The 19876-nt window shown below is 44.9% G+C and overlaps 1 protein-coding gene across 2 annotated transcripts in view; it reads left to right on the top strand.

The window, feature by feature from the left end:
* The first annotated feature begins 412 nt into the window (after nt 1–412).
* The window catches only part of TRAK2 (trafficking kinesin protein 2), a 96774-nt gene continuing 77310 nt past the window's right edge, over nt 413–19876 (top strand). The window contains exon 1 of one of the 2 annotated variants that reach the window (XM_040357220.1): nt 413–543. The gene's annotated coding sequence lies outside the window, so the exon portion shown is untranslated. The remainder of the gene's footprint in view (nt 544–19876) is intronic. The other variant, XM_040357222.1, reaches the window with a different exon arrangement.

Below are 19876 nucleotides of genomic sequence, written 5' to 3'. Positions count from 1 at the left end.
CAAATCAAGGCTTGGCTTCCGCTCTCCAGATCGAGGCATGGCTCCTGCTCTCCAGATCGAGGCTTGGCTCCTGCTCTCCAGATCGAGGCTTGGCTCCTGCTCTCCAGATGGAAGCTTGACACCTACTCTCCAGATCGAAGCTTGGTTAGTGCTCTCCAGATCGAGGCTTGGTTAGTGTTTTCCAGATCGAGGCTTGGCTAGTGCTCTCCAGATCGAGGCTTGGTTAGTGCTCTCCAGATCGAGGCTTGGTTAGTGCTCTCCAGATCGAGGCTTGGTTAGTGCTCTCCAGATCGAGGCTTGGTTAGTGCTCTCCAGATCGAAGCTTGGTTAGTGCTCTCCAGATCGAGGCTTGGTTAGTGCTCTCCAAATCGAGGCTTGGTTAGTGCTCTCCAGATCGAGGCTTGGCTACCGCTACCCACAGCGAGGCTAGGCTGTTGCAGAGGAATTAACCGTGGAGCGGGCTGGGGTGGACAGGGTGATGAAGCGTGTGGCTTGTTTCCGTATCTCTGCAGTGATGTACTGAGGGAGCTGGACACAGAACAGGTAGTGTGCTGTCTGTAATATATGGACCCGCCCCGGGTGGGGCGTGTGCGCTCATGGTGTCGGTGTGGGATACTAGTGGGTGTCATTCGGCTGTCATAGGCTGTATAGAATCGATGATCTGTGACATCATTCATGTCCTGGTCTCATCTCTGTGTCCTGGACTTGTCTGGTCTGTATGTGTTTCTCCTCTATGGTTGTGGTCTGTATGTGTTTCTCCTCTATGGCTGTGTTTCTGTATGGGTTTCTCCTCTATGGCTGTGTTTCTGTATGGGTTTCTCCTCTATGGTTGTGTATGGCATGTGTCATATTGTCCCTGTATGATGTGCCTTCCATAGATCATCATTCTGTGACCTTCTTCTCACATCTCCTCTGATCCACATCCAGGACTGCTCTGTACTGATTGGATAGAATTAGTCTAATCCTGGGATATATTCCGTGTTATCATAAATCTACAGACTGGCCTATGAATAATGAAAGTACAACTACAGGAAAAACTTTTTTTCCCCCGTTTTATTCTGGTGTGACACGGGCGCTCCAATCAGGTCTGACTGACAGTATTTTTCGGCAGACATGATTGGGCCATCCATTGTTCTTTATAGAGCGACAGACGTCAGCGGACACCCACCGGCATCCAATCCTGTCCACCAAAAACAGGATCCATTCCCCATCCATCTGGCAGATCGGATGACAGAAAAGGACAGGCCACGTGTTTCCATCCAACCACCCCATAGAGAACAGCGGGCTGTGTCAGCTCTGCTATCATGGACTTGTCCGCCTGCTCAGTGGGGATCAGTGCAGAGATCCTATGCTGAGCAGGTGGATGCGCATTATAGGGAGGGTTATCACCCCGGTTCTGTTGGGGAGATTTCCCTTCACTTCCTGTCCCATACCCAAAGCTGGAAGTGAGAGGAAGTGCTGGTCCATGCTAATGTGACTTGAGTCACATAGAATCGCATGAAAACAGAAATTACATTATTTTCAATGGTGCCCATTGAAATCAATGCAGTTTAGTAAAAAGGTTCCTGTGCTGCTTTGATACAATTTACAGTGTGACTTGATCACTTTAAAATATGTAAAAATGCAGCCAAGTCGCATCAATGTTACACTGCGTTAGGGTTGTCCCAATACCACTTTTTTAGGACCGAGTACAAGTACCGATACTTTTTTTTTTCATGTTCTCGCCGATTACCAATACTTTTTTTTCATGTTCTCGCCGATACAGATTACCAATACTTCTTCTTTTTTTTTATGCCATGTGACAGTTTGGGTGGCACTTACTGATGGGCACTGACAGGTGGCTGGCACTGATGGATGGCACTGATGGACGGCACTGACAGGTGACACTGATAGGCGGCAGTTATGGGCACTGATGGCACTGACAGGTGGCAGTTATGGACACTGGCACTGACAGGTGGCTGGCACTGATAGGTGACAGTTATGGGCACTGGCACTGTCATATGGCACTGACAGGTGGCTGCCACTTATGGGCAGGCACTGAAATGCAGCAATAAATGACATGAGGAAAGTATTTTGAAATGCTATGCTGCAGCGCCCATCTTGTTACACCCTGCACTCGGCATCAGTAAGTATCAGCAGACATCTTGTTGCACCCGGCCCAAACTATATGGGCTGGGTGTAACGAGATGTCAGCTGCTGGCTTACTGTGGCCAAGTGCAGGGTGTGCCAAGATGGGCGTCGGGATGTCCAAGCTGACAGCGACCAAATGCGACGGTCCGGTCACCGATCCTGATGCGGCTGCAGTCTGCCAGCTTACCTAGCTAGTTCTACTGCAGGTGAGGACTCGCTCTCCGGCCTGCTGACTTCGCCCACTGAGACAGCCCGCCCACTCCGCCTACTGACTCCGCCCACTGAGGCAGCCCACCCGATTCGCCCACTGAGTCTGTCCGCTGAGCAAGTATCGGGTCAGGCATCGGGAGCACAAGTACAAGTACTCGCACAAATGCTCGATATCGGTACCAATACTAGTATCGGTATCGGGACAACCCTACACTGCATAATTGCACTGAAAATTGCAGAAAAATCTCATTGCAGTACTGTGAATCGAGCCTAAATCCCTCCAAAGTGGGGGTGTCACCCGAACCAGTACGAAGATATTTGCCAGCACACAATGGAACGACATAATTAGCGTCCAAATGGATAGTTTATTGCATGATCACATCACAAGGAGAGTGCAACGTTTCGGAGTCACGCAGGACCCCTTCGTCGGGCATCATATACCTGAGGAAGGCATGTGGGTGCTGCAGCTGGTTGTTTGCTGCAGCACCCAAATTTGCGCGCTCATCCAGGAATGTGTGCGATGGGAATATAAAGTATCACCTGAACCAGTGTCCCAACCTGAAGATGTCCCCTCTATTCCTGTTTTGGTGACAACCAATTTGTTTTTTCTTTCACTTTGGGTGATAATGATTAATGTCAGAGAGAGGATGAATTTCCCTAACAGAGTCGCAGAATACAATACAAAGTCACAGGTGTTCTAGTCCCCCTCCACTCTATCTATAGCAAGTGTCTTTAGTTATACTTTAATGTATTCTGCCCTAAGAATGACTGCTAGGTCTTATATTTAGCTCTATTTCCATCTATTTTGTGTTTTGGCGGCGTGGTGGTGGTGGCGTGTTACAAAGCAATGTGCATATAGGAACAGTTCACACCACATGCAGTACAGTGCGTTTTATTTCTGCATGAAAAATGCATGGGAAGTAGGTTATATAGTTTCCAATGGAAAAGTTCACACCAGTTCCAGGGCGTTCCAGTTTCAGGAAAAAAAAAGTAGAACCTGCTCAATTTTTCCTGCACTGGACTGGAAAGCGGTAAACTGCATCAATACACACCAGAAATGCACTGGAACGCATCAAAAATGCCCTGGATCTCAGTACAATGGAAAAAGAAAAAGGCATCCGGAAATGCATCAAAAATGCGCTAGATTGCGTAAACAATGCGCATGCAGGAACAGATCCGGAGTGCGTTTTTGTGGTATGAACCAGCGCTTAAAGAGTAACTTCACTTTTTGCTGAGAAAAAAAACAAAAAGTAAAAAAAAAAACCTGACGGAATTTTTTCATCGGATATTCCGACCGTGTGTGGGCCCCATCAGACTTTTATTTCCGCCGGAGATTAGAAATAGAACATGTTTTTTTTTCGGAAATTCCAATCGTTTGTGTGGAACTCCGATGAAGAAAAAACCCACGCATTCTCAGAATCAAGTCGACGCATGCACGGAAGCATTGAACTTCATTTTTCTCGGCTCGTCGTAGTCTTTTACGTCACTGCGTTTTAGACGGTCGGAATTTGGTGTGACAGTGTGTATGCAAGACAGCTTGAACGGAATTCCAAAAGAAAATTTCCATCGGATTTTTATCCCATCGGAAATTCCGATAGTGTGTACAGGGCATAAGTGTCATTTGTCTGCTGCTTCGTTCCTCTGCTATAAGCATGAATCACTTCTGACAAGTTTTCCTGACACCAAGAGAAAAAAGGTGACGGGGAGGGCTTTGAGAGCTGATTGGAGGAACAGAGCTGAGGCTGTCAATCATCTGGAGGTCCTTCTCCTGTCACAATTTTTCTCTTGGTGTCAGAAGTGATTCATGCTGATAGAGGAATGAAGCAGCAGACAGAAATGGCACTGCTCAGAATTGAGACAAGTTCATACCCTGGAAGGATATGCTTTGTTCATATTTAATGTCTGCGGTTTTCAATCACTGTAAGGCAGTAGTGTCCAAACTGTAGCCCGGGGGCCAGATGCTTTGCTTGCCTTTATCTGGCCTATCCCTTTGTTTGCCTTTATCTGGCCCTTGGGGCACTATTGCTCACCCAAAACAAGGCACTATTCCTCAGACTGACACTATCAATAGGGCACATTCCACCCATTGACCCCAATGATGGGGCACTATTCCTTCCCTAGATACCAACAATTGGCACTATTCCTTCCACAGACACTAATGATGGGGCACAATTTCTCCTGCTGACACCAATGATTGGGCGCTATTCCTCCCACTGACACCAATAGGCACTAGTCACCCCACTCGTATGATGAAGCATTTTTCTACTCCCACTGGCCACAATGCGGCCCTTAGAAAGTCTAAAGGGCAGTAAACTGGCCCTTTGTTTAGAAAGTTTGGAGACTCCTGCTGTAAGGTGTCTTCATTCTACATAGTTTTGATAACTCTAAAGAAGTTTGTGCTGTGCAGCCAGATTGTATAGTGTAAGGCCAGTTTAAAGAATATGTTACCCCCAGCATCTCTTATTCCTGATATGTGCCTGCTGTACTATGTAATTGTATGAAAAAGTATCCTGTGAAATACCTGGTGATCCTGCCAGTTACCCTGCTTTCCTATTTCAAACTGACCACACTAGGCACAACAGCACATCAATTCTAGTGTGGCCAGTTTTCTTGCTGTGTTGGGAGAACAGTCTGCCTCTCCTCCAATGATCAGGTTTGTGCTGACACGCCCCATTGCGAAGCTTGGTGTGCGGCTGTTTCTCTTTCTCCCCAGCTCTTATGCAGCTGAGAAGAGATAACGTGATCTATAATAATAAAAGAAAAATAATTATACAGTTAAACCTTGGATTGCGAGCATTATTTGTTCTGGAAGCATGCTTGTAATCCAAAGCACTGTTGTATATCAAAGTGAATTTCCCCATAAGAAATGATGGAAACACAAATGATTCATTCCACAACCATTTATTCATAGGTCCTTCAGTTTATAGTTCATATAAAAAGATTAGAGCAATGTGATAAGTTGTGTAACCATAAAATGTCCATCCATAAGGAGATTAGAAGCAAAATCCAGCAGGAGCTACAGGGTATAAAAGAGTTTTTCCGGCGGTACAGCGCTAAAAATAGCGCCTAAATACCTCCTGAAAAAATCCTGCCCAGCCGAGGGCTTTCACACTGAGGCGATGCGCTGGCAGGAGAGAAAAAAATCTCCTGCAAGCAGCATCTTTGGAGCGGCGAGAGGAGCGGTATGTATACCGCTCCTTCCCATTGAAAACAATGGGACACCGCGGTAATACCACCCGCAATGCGCCTCTGCAGAGGCGCATTGTGGGGGCGATTTTAACCCTTTATCGGCCAAAAGCGGGGGTTAATACTGCACCGCTAGCGGCCGAATCCCGTGGCAATTCCGACGGTATAGCGCTGCTATTTTTAGCGCCGCTATACCGCCACCGCGCCTCCCGCCCCAGTGTGAAAGGGGCCCAAGTGTAACAATATGGTTACATTTAATGAAGATATGACATTTAGCAACTCACATGGTTGATGAATAAAACAGACACATCTAAGTATTCAGGCATCCGGGGTAAAGCGATCCATATAGACCAGGGATAAGCAATTAGCGGACCTCCAGCTGTTGCCAAACTACAAGTCCCATCATGCCTCTGGGTGTCATACTTGATGCTGTCAGAGTCTCGCTATGCCTCATGGGACTTGTAGTTTGGCAACAGCTGGAGGTCCGCTAATTGCATATCCCTGATATAGACTGTCCTCCGCACCGCTGACTCTCACCGCTATCAGTCTGCAATCGTGACCGGGAAGACTACCCTGCAGTAGAGCGATCTGAAAGCGTAGCTTGAACCACTCGTGGAAAGGAGGACATTGATGGCGGTGCAGAGGATGGTCTATGTGGACAGATTTTCCCCGGATGCCTGCATACTTAGATGTGCCTCTTTTAATCATCAACCATGTGAGTTGCTAAATGTTGTACCTTCATTAAATGTAACCATATTGCTACACTTAGAGTCTCCTCTCTTCTTTTTTATACTCTTGTGACATGACACTACTCTTATATCAAGACATCACTTGTATATCAAGGCAAAATGTATTAAAAATGTTTGCTTGTCTTGTAAAACGCTCTCAAACCAAGGTTTTACTGTAATACGTTTTATATCTATACACAAACATTTTGCCTTTCTTTTCTATTTTAAACTGTGTTGTTTTACAAGGAGAGGATCCACATATACTTAGGGGGCCATGCACACTGGGCGTTAATCTTGTTCCTTTTACAGGCGTTTTGCTGTTTTCATGTATATGTGCAAAATATACTGACAGGCAACTCAGATTTCTTTTTTTTTTTTTTTTTACTGATCTATGCGCAGTGTATGTTAATGTGCTTGTGTGTACAGGCATATTGAAAACAATAGTCTGCATTTACAAAAAAAAAATGCTTGTATGCCTAGACATATTGCGTTTTTAGGTAGCTGTGTGCAAGAGGCCTTAAAGGAGAAGTCCAGCCAATGCTCATTGTTCGTTTTGCACTCCCATTACCCGTTTTCAGCAGAGCAGGCTGAAGTCCGCTCTCTGCTGACATCACGGATATTGGTCCAAGCACCGCGTCATCCCGACAATAAAGTCTGGATCCGCCAGTTGCCTGGACTGATTCCCCGCCCCCTCCACAGCTCAGAGCTGTATATCGCAATCAATAGTTGCAACACTGACACATGTCTTTACGTTCATACACGCCTATATGTGTGTGTTTGTGTGTGTGTGTGTGGGGGGGGGGGGGGGGGGGGTTATGTAGTTGGGTGTAACTTTTTTTTTTTTGTTGCACAAAAAAAAAAACCACTTATTTTTTGCTTAACTTTATTTTTTTATTTTTTTTTATCACATAGGGGCAATGTGATTTTTAGGTGACAGGTTCTCTTTAATTCAGGGCTTGTATGGAAGAACCTCTAGGTGCCCACACCTCATGTTTGGTGACTAGTCAGCACACTTTTGGCTTCCTTCTTATGCATTCTAGAGACTATCCAGCTTTCTAATCTTTAAGCTTCAATGCCAAGCCTCTTATAAGACTAAAGTAATTAAATTGACTTGAAAAGGGATAATCCCCGACTGTACTCGCTGAGCTAAAGTCCGCACTGAAAGGAGACTGGCATGGTGCTGACAAAAGCCTTCCAGAACCCTGGGTTGGCATGCTTGGCAGCAAGAGCTGTTTAGGAAATAAGATGTCATTGTGCGATATTGTGTGTAAAGCTGCCCTGCACACATCTCTCCAGCCAGCAGGATGTCCTGGTTGTCAGTGGAACTGCCGCCGCTTAATTGGAGTTGTCACGTGGCAAGGGATTGGTTTATTCTGAGCTGCATTGTGTGCGATTTGTGAGCAGCACAGGAAGTGTGGTGGGGGGAGGGGAACTTGCATTGCTTGTTTTTATGGCAAGATCTGTTAGGATTATCTTTTTCTTGTTTCAGGAATTGCTGTAATTACTTTCTCTATTGAACATCTTTTAACCACTTCAGCCCCGGACCATTTCGCTGGCCAAAGACCAGGTCACTTTTTGCGATTCGGCACTGCGTCGCTTTAACTGACAATTGTGTGGCCGTGCGACGTGGCTCGCAAACAAAATTGACGTCCTTTTTTTTCATAGCGGTGATCAGCGTTTTTTTTTTTTTTTAGTGACTGTGACTTTACACAAAGATGTGTGAACTGGCTTCGTTGAGAGCTGGGCACACTCTTGTCATTCAGATTGGATGTGGAGAAACCCACATCCAATTCGCACTAGTGTGAACCCAGCGTAACGCTTGCCTGAGTCCTGTATCGATCCAGCACTGTGCCAGGCTGCAGTTCTCTCTTACAGATTGCACTAATTGCAGCGGGAGCCATTGGCTCCTCCTGCTGGCAATCAAATCATCAGAGGAGAGAGCGGGGGTGTGGCCAAGCCACGCTGTGTTTTTCTATGTATGCACACAGCCCTGGTTCAGCATGTGTGCCCCCATAGCAAGCGGCTTGGTCCTTCTTTTTTTTAACATATGACGTCCACTCAGAGGGCGGGTTCCTGCTGACGTCATTTTACAATGACTCGGTAAGGAAGGGGTTGTTTTAACTTGCCCTGGCCATCTGTCTAAGGATGGTTTGTCTGTTCAGCTACCAGGTGATGGGTGAGATGTGGACGAGCCGGTTGGCCCGACGGATTCTGTCTGCCACCATGAGGCACCCGACCTGTTCCAGGGGTTGGCACCTTTTAGGCTCCATTCACACCTAGGCGTTTTCACGCCCGACGCCCGCCGCTATTGCAGCCTGCAATACGCTGGAGGGGTGATTTAACATTGTCGGCTATGGAGATGGTTCACATCTCCACGCCGAACGCTGAAACGCCTGAAGCTCAAAACAAGTCCCTGACCCTTTTTTTTTTTCAGGCGTCTTCGGCGTTCGGCCATATTACACAATGTGTAATCACCCCTCCAGCGAAAATCGCGGTAAAAAACACCGCAAATCGCCTACGCCTAGGTGTGAATGCAGCCTTATGCCACCATGGGGTGGCTGCCTTGATTTGTGGGGGGGGGGGGGGGGGGTGGGGTTTGGAGGAGTTTAGGTTCTTATATTTTTTTATGGAAAAAAAAAAATTACTAGTGCAACATTTGACGTCGACACCTTTGGCAAATGTTTATTGTGATGTATTGCACTGTCTTTCATAAATAAAGATTATATAAAAAATATATATATTTGAGTACAGTGCTGGCATGGCTGAGTAATTGTCAGTCAAGCCCTGAAAAATGGCCTTGGTGATGAAGGGGGGGGGGGGGGGGAATACAGGCCGTTACCAAGATCTGTGTGACTGTAGGAAGCTACATATGGTCTGTTTAGTATTCCGATTCCAGCAGCTTCCAATCTGTAATGGCAGCACAGCTGCTGCAAGGACACAGCCAAGGGATGAGATGGCTGGAGGGAACACAACGGCGTGAATACATCATGTGATTAATAATAGTCTCTGCTTTACTTCTCTATCAAAGGACATGTAAGGTCTGCCATAGCAAATCCAGCAGAACTCTGATTAGGAGGCATCCTGTTCCCATGGTTCCCACGGGGGTTTGCCTGTCAAATTAAAAAAAATAAGTTTGGTTTAATTTTTTCTTATTTATTTTAAATTTTTTAAAGGTAATTATTTTGAAGAAATATTTTAATCGGAATGTTTTGATCAAATTTTCTGCTGTTGTGCAGGACTAAAAATGTTTTTGGGGAAATATTATGTATGCATATTTCATTTTCTTTCCAGTAGATGAGTAGTCTGCTAATCATTACCGTATTGCTGGAAAAGGCCTGTTTAGACAACTGAATAGCTGAAAGTCAAATTACTTGCAGAGCTGAGTTGCTCCCCCTGTTCCATAGAACTCTGTACAAATCCTAAAGCACAACTCTGTAGAGCTGTGTTTCTAAAGAGGACAGTGGCGTCACTAGGGTTGGTGTCACCTGGTGCGGTAAAATATGGTGTCACCCCCCCAATAACATTTTTCAAATATTTTTTACCCTACTGTTTGCTCTCTCTTCTCCTTTCTTCCCCTTTTCTCTCTCTCCCTATCCATCTTTCTTGTTCGTTCTAGCCCTTCTTCTTTCTCTCCATTTTTCACATGTCAGCTAAAAAAAAAAATTAAAACAAATGTTTTTTTTTTTAAATCGGGATGGTGTCACCCCTCTTGCGGGTGTCACCCAGGTGCGGACCGCACCCCCCTTGCAACGCCTCTGGAAGAGGACAAGTAGAAGATTTCAGAAAGATCTACATTTGTTATTTTGACAGCTGGTTCACACAAGGGCAACACGACTTTGCAAGGTGACCTCAGCGTGACTTGAGCACGAACCACAGCGCGGCTTGAATTTGCCTCCAGGACAGGGGACTTTGTCAGTGGCCAATCAAAGAGCAAATCAGCTCTGTGGGAGGGAGGGGTTTGCCGAGAAAACGATTTTTACTTCCTGGAAAGTTGCTTCAGTTAAGACAGGGGATCCGACTTGGAGGCGACTTTCATTGAAATCTATGGGTACATGTCGCCTAGAAGTAGTACAGGAACCTTTTCTGAAGTTGGAGCGACTTCAGTAGTGTACATTAAGACGGCTCTCATTCACGGCAATGTAATTTGACATGTCGCGCGACTTCAAGTCGCATCTGTGTGAACCGGCTCTTACAGTTCAAAGTTGCATGACAAGTCGCACCCCATTTGTGGTAATGGAACGAATCAAGTCGCAGCGACTTTGAAAAAGGTTCCCACACTATTTTTGTGCGATTTATTTATTTTCAGTGCGATGTGTATTGACATCTGTTAGATGAAGATGAAGTCACACAGATGTCAGCAAGCCGCACATGAAATCGCACTAATAGTCGGCTTTGAATTTGCGCGCCTTCAAAGCCGCACTGTTGTGATCCAGGGCTTAAAGAGAAACTCCGGGTATGGAGGTTTTGGCATAGTTCTATTGGCCCAGCTTGAACCAGTGTAACTCTTTGCTGGAGGTACCATGCGTGGCAAATGCCCCTTGAAGCTGGAAATCACTGATGTAGTCGCACACTGATCTCTACTGGCTTCCGGGTCCTGCTCCAAGCAGCTGCCTTGCTGAACACAGGAGGGGAGGTCGCTCGCTTCGCAAGAGCACCATTCAGGGAACCCTTTAGGGCTGAAACAACTAATCGATTATGAAATTAATCGATTACTATTTTCATAACCAATTAATTGGCCAGTAACATAATGGGGTTAAAAAAAAAAAAAAAATTGCCCTTTATAGTACAAAAAGAGCAAATCGCTACTGTAAATATTACTTTCACTGTCACACAGTAAATAATGAACCCCTTACAGCAGGGTTTGACAAATTTGCTTGGAATCTAGGAGCCAGCTAAAAAAGTTAGGAGCCAGAAAACGCACCCCGTCCCGACGAGCTTGCGCGCAGAAGCGAACACATACGTGAGCAGCGCCCGCATATGTAAACGGTGTTCAAACCACACATGTGAGGTATCGCCGCGATTGGTAGAGCGAGAGCAATAATTCTAGCCCTAGACCTCCTCTGTAACTCAAAACATGCAACCTGTAGATTTTTTTTAAACGTCGCCTATGAAGATTTTAAAGGGTAAAAGTTTGTTGGCATTCCACGAGCGGACGCAATTTTGAAGCGTGACATGTTGGGTATGAATTTACTTGGCGTAACATTATCTTTCATAATATAAAAAAAAAATGGGGATAACTTTACTGTTGTCTTATTTTTAATTAAAAAAAGTGTAATTTTTTTCCCAAAAAAGTGTGCTTGTAAGATCGCTGCGCAAATACGGCGTGACAAAGTATTGCAACGATCGCCATTTTATTCTCTAGGGTGTTAGGATAAAAAATATATATAATGTTTGGGGGTTCTAATTAGAGGGAAGAAGATGGCATTGAAAAATAGTGAAAAATTACATTAGAATTGCTGTTTAACTTGTAATGCTTAACTTGTAATACCAACGGCCACCACCGATGGCGCCAGCTTACACATCTGGTGGTAATAACTTGTAATACCAACGGCTCACCACAAGATGGTGCCAGCTTTTTTTTTTTGCCCACCTTCCAAGCCAAGTCGCCAGGACACTATTTCTAGTTGCCCTGGCGACCAGGATTTGTCGAGCCCTGCCTTACAGTAGCGATTATTTGCTCTTTTTGTACTAATGTTAGTTTTTTTAACCCCATTATGTTACTAAACATCTTAGGCCTGGGTCACACCTCTGTTTTCAGGTGTTTTTTTTTGTTGCAGAAACACACTACAGTTAATTTACATGGTTTCCTATGGGACACGTTCACATGCATGATTTTTTCAGCTGCTGTGTATTTGGAAAGGCCAAGGACTTTTTTTTTTTTTATTTTTTTTTTTTAAAGCAAAACAGTGCTATTTATTTTTTTTGGTTCAATATACTTCAACGGAGAAGCTGCAGAAAAGCATGTAATGTGTTTTTGGGGCAATTTGCGTTTTTTAATCTGCCCAACAACAAATTGGCCTAAAAAAGAAAAAAAATGCAAATCGCAACAAAATTATTTTTTCTAAGGTTATTAACCGATTAATCGAAACAATAATCGGCCAACTAATCGATTATGAAAATAATCGTTAGTTGCAGTCCTAGAACCCTTTGCATTTTCTCATTTTGATTTCAAAGTTTTTTTTTTTTCTCATTGGGCAGATTGATAGCATTGGCTCCCACTGCTGTCAATCAAATGCTGTGATGAGGGAGTGGGGGGTGGTGCAAAGCCGTCCACTGTGTCACTAGATGCAGACAGAGCGACCCCGCCCATGGAAAGCAGCACTCGCTGAAGAGGAGAAGCCTGGAGCACTCTAGAAGAAGATTGGGGCAGGTAAGTATAATCCTTGTTGTTTTTATTGATTTTAAATAATGTCTGCTGACATGGAGGGCAAAGTGACAATATCTGCAAGGGGCATCCCCTGATTCCCTTGGGCCCCTTTCTCACTGCTGTGACTTGAAAATCGCACAATTGTTGCTGCGATTCAGGGAATGCCTCAGTAAGCTTGAGGTCTATGGACCTCAACTCGCATCAAAGTCGGACCAAAGTAGTACAGGGACTACGTTAAAGTCTGTGCGACTTGAAGTTGCACAGATATAAATGGTACTCATTGGAAATCATGGAATAAAACTTGACATGTAACTTTGCAGTCACAAGTGTGAAAGGGCCTTATGCTCACATTAATGGTGATCTCTCAAACTCCTTGCAGCACAGGAAAGCGGTAACATCACATCCATGGTCATGTGAATAAAAATAAATATTTTCTGGACAGCCGCACTGTTGCCTTTATTCGTAAAAACAGGAAAAGCACCACAAACCACAGCAAACTGAGCATCTGACGCGTTTCACACTACACTTAGTGTTTTATCATAGTTATGCATCTATCACAATTTGGATCTGCCTGGAGCGGTAACTTCCCCTTTTCCCATGGTCATGTGACTGTACTTGGTTTTAGCAACTGCCTGTTAGGCCTGGACACTGTCATTGGGGAGCAGGTCCCATGCTATCCCATAACCAGGAATACCAGGTAATTTTTTTTTTTTTTTTGGCCAGGTGCTACATGGGAGCGCAGATGAAGGGTAGTAAAAGAGGGTCAGATGATGACCTTTCCAGAACAGCAGTGACTTTGCCCTGCATGGATGGCAGCGTCTTGTTACTATGCAACCTTTTGTTTCTGTCTTTTTTTATTTCACATTTTTCTCTTTATCACATCACTTATTTCTGCTTATCTTTTCAGATTTTTTTTTATCTAATCTATAAGTCTTTGCAATGTATAGTTTGCACAGATCCAAGGGACAGAATGTGGTATGTGCTATAACGAGATTGTAATTCCCTACTTACAAATCTGTCAGCACAGTGAGATCCAGAAATAGACACATTATCTACACACACCCTGGGGCTGGCTATCATTTCTGGCGTGGTTCTGACATACTTTTTCTTAACCTGTTATGCCAGTGCTAATAGGTTAAGGTTAGTGTCATAAAATGGTGATATGTGCACTGTGACCAGATCTAGTAGCGGTAGTGAGCCAATGGCTGCAGGGAGTACAACAGCATTACCTGCAAGATTATCCACTTGGGCTCCATTCACACCTAGGCGTTTTAACGCCTGAAGCGCGACGCTACAATACGCCGGAGGGTCGAAATTACATTAATCTCTATGGAGACTGTTCACATCTCAACGCCGAACGCTGAAACGACGATCGCCTGAAGCTCAAACAAGTCCCGGACCCTTTTTTGTCACGCGTATCGGGCGGTTTGGGCGTATTTGAGCGTTTCCATTTCCCATAGAGAGTAATGGAAACGCTCGATTCAAGCGACTTGCGCGACAACGGGCGTTTTCTATGGGCGTTTCGTCGCTTTAATCAATAGAACTTGTCGCCCATGCAGAAGATTGAAAAAATCTACCAACATAGCAACAAGTGATGAAAAGATGATAATTTTTCCTATTGGCTAAAATAAAAAACGTCGAAGTACAAAAACGTCGGACGACGCTGTATGCAAACGCGCAAATAAGCATGAATACGCGTGACAAAACGCCGGAAAAAAACGACCGAACGACCGACGCTCAGGTGTGAATGCAGCCTTAAAGTGGTTGTGGACCCACTGTAAGGACTTTATCTAATCCTCCTGGTCTCCTAAGGATATGTGCTTCTGTGTCTGTGTTTTATAAAAAAAAATGACTATTGTACCCTATTTCAGAGCACAGATCGGCGCTCACGTGACCCGTCGGCTCTCTCCTCTCCCCGTCTGACAGATTCAGTGGGTGGGACCGAGATTCCCCCGGTGATGTCAGTCAGGATGAGAGCGCCGGCGGATCACATGAGCGGCGCTATGAAATGAGGTATAATCGTAATTTTTGTAATAGAACACAGAAGCACACATTATATAAAGTATTAAATGTTATTTCAGCAGCAGGAGCCGACAGGGAGGGAGGGGGGCGAGGAGGACAGGAGAGCTGCGGATGATGGAGGCACGTAAACGGACCACCATGTCAGTGCTCAGCAGCCATAATACACCTTGGTCAGTTTACAAGGGGGGCAGAAAACTGGCAAGATCAGCCAGGTTTTTTAGGTATTGCAGGGGGCCACATTACACAGCGCAAACACTGTGCTGTATAACATGCTTATAAGGGAACAGGAACCAATTGTATAGGTTAACAAACGCTTTAACCACTTGCCACCAAGCCGCCATCATTATACTGCAGCAGGTCGGCACGTTCCCACAAATCACCATAGATGTATGTCGGCACTTTTAAGCCGCACAGGGGAGGAACCAATGCAGATGCCGGTGGCTGTGATGTCCGTCGGCCACCCACAATCGCAAGCTCGAATAACAGAACAGGGATCTGTCAGTGTAAACAGACAGATCCCTGTTCTGACAGGGGAGGAGAGACAGATCTGCTTTTCCTAGTGATCAGGAACACCAATATGTCTCCTCCTCCGGTCAGTCCCATCCCCCCACAGTTAGAAAAACACATGAGGGAACACATTTAACCCCTTGATCGCCCCTAGTGTTAACCCCTTCCCTGCCAGTGACATTAACACAGAAATCAGTGCATTTTTATAGCACTGATCGCAGTACAAGTGTCAAAAGTGTTCGCTCCGTCTGCAATGTCGCAGTCCTGCGTAACCACTTAAGCCCCGGACCATTATGCAGCCAAATGACCGTGCCACTTTTTGTGATTCGGCACTGTGTCGCTTTAACTGACAATTGCGACATGGCTGCGGTTGTGCGACGTGGCTCCCAAACAAAATTCACGTCCTTTTTTCCCCACAAATAGAGCTTTCTTTTGGTGGTGTTTGATCACCTCTGCGGTTTTTACTTTTTGCACTGTAAACAAAAATAGAGCAACAATTTTGAAAAAATCAATCTTTTTTACTTTTCACTATAATAAATATCCCCAAAAAATTATTATTGATCAGTTTGCGCAAAAGTTATAGCGTCTACAAAATAAGGGATAGTTTTATGGCATTTTTATAAATAATTTTCTTTTTTTTTACTAGTAATGGCGGCGATTTTTTTTATTTTTATCGTGACTGCGACATTATGGCAGACACATCGGACACTTTTGACAAATTTTTGGGACCATTGTAATTTTTATAAAGATCAGTGCTATAAAAATGCACTGATTACTGTGAAAATGACACTGGCAGTGAAGGGGTTGACCACTAGGTGGCACTGTAGGGGTTAAGTGTGCCCTAGTGAGTGATTCTTACTGTAGGGGGGATGGGCTACACGTGACAAGACAGTGATCACCTCTTCTGATTACAGGAAGCGGTGATCACTGTCACCAGGCAGAGCGGGGAGATGCTTGTTTACATTAGCATCTCCCCGTTCTTCCTTACCATGAAACGATCGTGGGTATCTCTGAGGCGATCAAATCCACGGGATCCGCAGTCGGGCTTGCGGTGCACACGTCCACAATGCCGCACTCTTAAAGGGGACATATATATACATCCTTCTGCCTGTCCATGCCATGCTGCCGACATATATAGTCGTGCGCTGGTTGGCAAGCAGTTAAAATCTCCATTACTAGTAAAAAAAAAAGCCTACTACTTTAAATTTCCAAGAACTATATATCCCATGGTACCTTGCTGTCTGTAATCAGTGATTTCTGTACTTACTCCACTTCCTCACTCTCCTCTCAGCACCTCTGTGGTTCAGCAGGCTCTGTAAAATGGTGTGACACAGCAGTGTCTACTCAAAGGGCATAGTGAATACGTGTCACAGAATATAAAGTGGTTCTAAAGACTTTTTTACCTTCATGCATGAAGGTAAAATAAACTTTAGCGCAACCCCCCCATACTTACCCGAGCCTGATCCAGCAATGTGCCAGAGAGCAGCTACTCTCCCAGGCCTCTGTTTCCTCATTGGCTCTCGTTGCTGTCAATCAACCAGTAAGGAGGGAATGGGGGGCCAGGTTGAGCTTTGTTCTGTGTGTCTTATGGACACATGAGTGCCCCCATAGCAAGCAGCTTTCTATGGGGACACTCGGAGAAGAGGAGGAGTCGGGAGCACCTGCAGGGGGCTCAAGAATAGGAGGATCAGGGCTGTACTATGCAAAGTCATTGCACAGAGCAGTTAAAGGAGAAGTTTAGGCTGGGCTTTTCCTATGGGTCACAGGAGTGCAATTAATTTTGCACTCCTGTGACCTGTTTTCAGTGGAGAGCGGTCTGAAGTCTGCTCTCCGCTGACGTCACTGCCATCAGTCGGGGCAGCGCGTCATCACGACTTCCAAGTCGGGATCCGCCAGCTGCCCACGAGCCGCTGAGACAGCCTCTCCCCGCCCCTCCACTGCTCGGCGCTCCAATAAGTGTGGAGAAGCAGAGAGGAAAGCCGCTGACTGACAATCGGCGGCTTTCCTCTCGGGGATCTGTGAGAACCGAGCCATCAGCAATGTTCGGTGGCTCAGTTCTCAGTGCAGGGATGGCGGGGGACAGATCTGATGCTCCATCCACCGAGGTAAGTATGAATCTAAAAAATGTTTTAACCCATACTTCTCTTTTATGCATAACATGTTTGGGACACCACGTGTAATCCGCACAGGAATCGCAGCACATTTCTGTGCGCATTACATGTGGTGTCTCTGGGGGTGCGATTTGAGCCATGGATTTGTATGGCTCAAATTGCACCGCATTCACACCAAACTGGTGCAGGACCTTTTTTTGTTTTTGTGTGTGTGTGTGTTTTGTACCAGGATCGGATGGCAATTCTGCAAATTGTGCTGCGTTTTGCAAACCGATTGCATGATGTTGTTTACGTAACATATACTTTGCAATCGGGTTGAATGGATGGGTTGCGATTTAGATGCAATGCCGAATCCGCAGCAAATTCGCACCACATCTAGTGTGAACCCAGGCCTAGTATGGCTGTAAGAAAGGAAATGTGTGGGATGTTCACAAAGTGGGTTTAAAAACTTTACAATCATTCAGATAGCTGTAGGCTAGAAATGATTGCAATACAAGGGGGAAATGTAAAAGTATGGCCAAAGCTTTCTTGCCCCTACTTCTGGGGAATCGCAGTGCACTTTGTTTTGTGCTCCTGTGTCCCAGATTCAGCCAACAGCGGGCTAAAGCCTGCTGTCAGCTGACGTCGCAGGGACGGTCCAGGTTTGGCAGGGATTCCGACAATGTCGGGATCCACCCAAATGCATGACCAGCAGCTGGCTCAGCCTCACTGGGCTGCTGAGAGCCTGAGTCAGTCGCCCCTCCACAGTCTGCTGCTGGAGGGGCAGAACACATGGTGGTGACTGATAGTCACAGCCTCTCTGCTCACTGAAGACAGAACTGAGCGGTCATCAGTCTTTGATTGCTCAGTTCTTGGTGGGGGATAGTTGCAGCTTTGGATCCATTCTGCAGCCATCTCCGTGAGTATGCTTCTTTTTTGTGAATTGATAAGAAAAGCAGGGCACAATCTGAGTGTAGCATATGAACGTATTTATTGGCACAAAGTGCCAAGTTTCTCAGTACATTTAATGTTGCACTTTGTTTGGCGCCCTCCGGTGTGTTCTCTTGGTCCTGCAGGTGTATCCATTAATCCACCCAGTTTCTATCCTGGTCTGGGATTCCATGATGTGAGAATGTCCACTCTAAGCTTTTACTGTAGTATGTGCTGTGATTTTAACTGTCACAATATCCGTTGCCATTTGTCTTTTCACCACAATAAATACGTAAATGTACTACACTCAGATTGCACCCTGCTGTACTTCTTATCTGTTTGCCTAGAGATACTTCAGTCTCTCGTGCATTGAAATCAGCGGGAAGTTATCCCTAATACTTCTATTGGACTCCATGAACTTTTTGCTGTACTGCCTAGACATTTATGTGACACTTATTGTTGCATATAACCCTTTACTATTGTGTTTTTGTGAATCCATACAGTACTTCTTTTAACCACTTGACCTCCGGAAGATTTAAACCCTGTCATGACCAGACCATTTTTTGTGATACAGCACTAAGTTATTTTACCTGATAATTGCAATGCTGTACCTAAAAAACATTTATAAATCCCCCCCCCCCCCCCACACACAAATAAAGCTTTCTTTTGGGAGTATTTTATCACCTCTGTTTTTGTTTTTTGCACCATAAACAAAAATAAAAATATTTTTTTTATTTATTTATTTATTTTTTACTTTCTGCTATTAAACATATTCAATTAAAAATAAAAATATTTTTTTTCATAAATTTAGGCCAATATGTATTCTGCTACATATTTTTGTTAAGAAAAATCCCAATAAGCGTATATAGTTTGGTTTGCGCAAAAGTTATAGCGTCTACAATTCTATATATACCGGATTTTTTATCTATAGTAATGGAGGCAATCGGCGACTTGTAGCATCACTGCGATATTAAGTCGGGCACTAACTGACACTTTTGACACTTTGTGAGAACGAGTGACACTAATACAGTGATCAATGCTAAAAAATATGCACTGTCACTATACTAATAACACTGGCCCTGCTTTGCTGGGACACAAAATCCATCCCCCCCCCCTTTCTGTCAGAACGGAGATCTGCCTTGTTTACAGTGGGTGCCGGCGGACATCCAATGCCTGGCACCCGCAGATTGGCTTTTGCTGTGAGTAATCACTGCAGAAACGCACCACCGGCAGCGCATGCACCCCCTAGGCAGAAGTGCAAAATCATGTATATATTCGTGATACTGCACAGGAGGGTCAACCTGCAGCAGTAAATGTGCTACAGGCAGGACTCGACAAATCCTGGTCGCCATGGCGACTAGAAATAGCATCCTGGCGACTTGGCTTGGAAGGTGGGCAAAAAACAAAACAAAAAAAAAAAGTTTTTTTTTGTGAAGTCCCCAGCTCTTCCTTGTGTGTGCTGGCGCCATCTGGTGGTGGCCGTTGGTATTACAAGTTAAGCATTACAAGTTAAACAGCAATTCTAATGTAATTTTTCACTATTTTCACTGCCATCTTCTTCCCTCTAATTAGAACCCCCAAACATTATATATATTTTTTATCCTAACACCCTAGAGAATAAAATGGTGATCGTTGCAATACTTTCTGTCACGCCGTATTTGCGCAGCGGTCTTGCAAGCGCACTTTTTTGGGAAAAAATGACACTT

The sequence above is a fragment of the Rana temporaria genome, chromosome 6 (assembly GCF_905171775.1).
Source record: "Rana temporaria chromosome 6, aRanTem1.1, whole genome shotgun sequence".
NCBI classification, from domain to species: Eukaryota; Metazoa; Chordata; class Amphibia; order Anura; family Ranidae; genus Rana; species Rana temporaria.
The sequence above is the reverse complement of the archived record's forward strand: the minus strand, read 5'-3'. Positions and strand labels throughout refer to the sequence as shown.